The sequence below is a fragment of the Daucus carota genome, chromosome 3 (assembly GCF_001625215.2).
Source record: "Daucus carota subsp. sativus chromosome 3, DH1 v3.0, whole genome shotgun sequence".
NCBI lineage: Eukaryota > Viridiplantae > Streptophyta > Magnoliopsida > Apiales > Apiaceae > Daucus > Daucus carota.
Window position 1 is genome coordinate 35,194,898 of NC_030383.2, and position 3,443 is coordinate 35,198,340.

General features: G+C 42.0%; 1 non-coding gene across 1 annotated transcript; it reads left to right on the forward strand.

Annotated features, from left to right (window-relative positions):
* Window positions 1-3,094: 3,094 nt before the first annotated feature.
* Window positions 3,095-3,201, forward strand: LOC135151794 (small nucleolar RNA R71). The gene has a single exon (XR_010290713.1). It is a non-coding gene; the product is annotated as a small nucleolar RNA R71 (small nucleolar RNA).
* Window positions 3,202-3,443: the final 242 nt, after the last annotated feature.

Below are 3,443 nucleotides of genomic sequence, written 5' to 3' on the forward strand. Positions count from 1 at the left end.
ATTCTCGGCATTCATCTCTTTCACATATTAGCCATGTTCTCTTCCCCTACAAGTGTGAAGTGCATCGTGTGTGCTAGCATGCTCTCTAGTGAAACAACACACAGACTATCAAACTTCAACAGAGTCCTCACTATGAGCCGTTAATCAGAATAAGGTTTAAACACTTCCTTACTACAGAGCCAACTACAATTTAGGGTCACCAAAGGAATTCTATGCCTCTCCTACTTTTCTACTCTTTTTTTTTCTTTTTCTTGCTAAGTCTAAGGTTGGGACGCTTCTCAGTGTAAGTAAGTCACGACCGCCATTCGACTTTGCTTATTCTCTCTTTTTTTTAATCAAGTAATTCTCCAGTAATCAAAGGTTGTGAAAGGTCACCAAGAATTTGCTTATTCTAATACATTTGCACTTGATACCAGCACAAGTACATGGATCGTCCCTTTCACATGACATTGCATTCTACCCATTGATCTCAAAGGAGTACCTGATAATTTTTATTCTCCTTTTTTTAGAAAGGCATATTCATCCCTTAACTCCCCCAAACTTAAGATTTACCAACTCTAAGTTCAAAAAGGGAATAATCCAAACTCTACACCCGACTCAATGCAAGGACTCAAGAAATAAGTTAGTCTAAGTCTTATCTCTAGAGCATAAGTGTAAGTACAATTTCCACACAAGCAGTTTCCAAATAACACGGCATCATATATGATAAAGACTACTAGCCAAGAATTATGCACATAAACTCATCATAGGACATCAACTTGGACAACTTCAAGATTCATGCAATTACAACTATATGAAACTACTAACACATACTAAACACAAGCATATATATATATATATATATATATATATATAAAAACACATACTAATATGCAAACAATATGAGACAATATGCTAAACTAAATGCATCATGCAACCTATATGAACACACCCTAACTAGTCCTTAGATTGCCACCCCCAACTTAAAATACTCAATGTCCTCATTGAAGGTGATAAAAAGGATCGAATGTACCTAGAAGTCAGGAGGATCACCCTCCTCGGGTGGAGGATCAGGTGGTGAATATACCATGCCATCTCCAAACACTGGCCAATCAACCTCGACACCAATGGCTCGAAAAGCACTCCCAAGAGCTTGAGTCAAATCATCTACAAAACGGTGGTGAATGTTATGCATGGCATCCATATGCCGAGTCAACCTCTTAAACTGCACATCACTTAAGTGATCTGGTGGTAGTTTGAGTTCGATTATGGGAGCTTCTTCAATCGATGGTTTAAGATGCTCCTGAAAATTTCTAAGCTCTTCTACTCCTTCATCTTCGAAATCAGAATCCCATGTTAAGACGCTCTCTAAGGTACATGGCCTTAGCTTTTGCTCCATCTCAGAATTTTCAACAGCTTCTAGTGGCTCAACCTTAAAGCATTCTTCTTCGTCGGTTGGAAATTTCATTGCATTGAACACCTTAAAAGTGACACTTTGATCTTGAACTCTCATTGTAAGCTCTCCTTTTTGCACATCGATCAAAGTTTGGCCTGTAGCTAAGAACGGCCTTCCCAAGATAATAGGAATCTTCTTATCCTCCTAAAAGTCTAGGACGACAAAATCCGCAGGGAAGATGAGCTTATCCACCTTAACCAAGACATTTTCCACTATACCTCTCGGGTATGTGATGGACCGATCAGCCAGTTGTAATGACATGTTCGTAGGTTTCGGCTCCGGCAGCCCAAGTTTCTTGAAGACAGACAACGGCATCAGATTGATACTAGCTCCCAAGTCACACAAACACTTGTCGAAAGATAACTTGCCAATAGTACATGGTATTGTGAAACTTCCGGGATCTTTAAGTTCGGAGGCAATTTCTGCTGTAACACCGCACTGCACTCCTCGGTCAACGCCACAATCTCCAACTCCTCAAGTTTAAGTTTCCGAGATAGAATACCTTTCATAAATTTAGCATAACTCGGCATTTGTTCTGGAGCCTCCGCAAAAGGTATGTTGATTTGTAATTTCTTGAAAACCTCTAGAAATTTAGCGAATTGTTTGTCGAGCTTATGCTTCTGAAGTCTCTTCGGAAATGGGGGAGGTGGATACACTTGCTTGACCCCAACATCAGCTTTTGGACTAGACTTTTCGGCTGGTTCTTTGCTTGCTTCCTTGTTGATTTCATCCTTGTCAGTTTCAACAACAGTTTTTCCACTATTAGACTTAGATGAGAGCACGGGTGTTTCAACCTGTTGATCACTCTCTTCTTTGTTTCGCTCTGTTGCTGAATCTTTTTCCTTGGTTACCTTTCCGGACCTCAAGGTGATAGCTTGTACCTGTTCCTTCACCTCTTTCCTACCCGGATTGGCCTCGGTATCACTAGGAAGAGTTCCTTGTGGTCTGTTTATCAACGCGTTAGCAATCTGCCCAATCTGGTTCTCCAAAGTCTTGATTGACACTGCTTGGCTTTTAATCATTAATCTTAATTCTTCCAATTCTGATCTTTCATTGGAGGACTGTCCAGCCACCCCATGATTTTGTTGCTGGAATCCGGGTGGATGGAATTGCTGCCTCGGTGCAAACTGTTGTTGAAAACCAGAAGGGTTAAAAGGTCTAGATCCTTGCTGCTGAAACTGTTGCTGCCGTTGTGGCATGTAGTTCTGATTATTGCTCCAGCTGAAACTCGGATGATTCCGATTATTGGGATGATAAGTGGCCGGAGTAGGCTGTTGCGACCTCTGAAAGTTGCTCACAAACTGAGCGGATTCGCTCGATATAGCACACTGATCCGAAGAATGTGCTCCAGCACAGAGCTCGCAGACTGAAGGTGGCTGCTGATTTCCTAGATTTGCCATAGAATCCACCCTTATAGTAAGAGCCTTAAGCTGAGCAGCTATGGCTGAAGTAGCATCAACATCCAGAATCCCTGCTACCTTACCCTGATGAAGACGCTGAGTAGGATTCTGATATTCATTCGCGGCCATCACCTCGATCAACTCATAAGCCTCATCATAGCTCTTAGCCCATAGAGCTCCACCTGATGCTGCATCGAGCATTGGCCTCGATTGAGGACCCAAGCCATTATAAAAGCAATTTATCACCATCCAATCAGGCATCCCATGATGTGGGAACTTTCGAAGCATCTCCTTGTATCGTTCCCAAGGTTCACATAAAGTTTCACCAGACAGCTGAGAGAATTGAGTGATAGCATTCCTGATTGCAGCTGTTTTAGCCATAGGGAAGAACTTAGTGAGAAATTTCTGAGCCAGATCCTCCCATGTCGTAATAGATCCTGCAGGAAGAGAATGCAACCATCCTTTAGCTTTATCCCTCAGAGAAAATGGGAATAGCCTCAATTTGATGGCCTCATTAGCAACCCCATTGAACTTGAAAGTGTCGCAGGTCTCAATGAAATCCCGAATATGCATATTAGGATCCTCTGTCGGAGAACCCCCAAACTGCA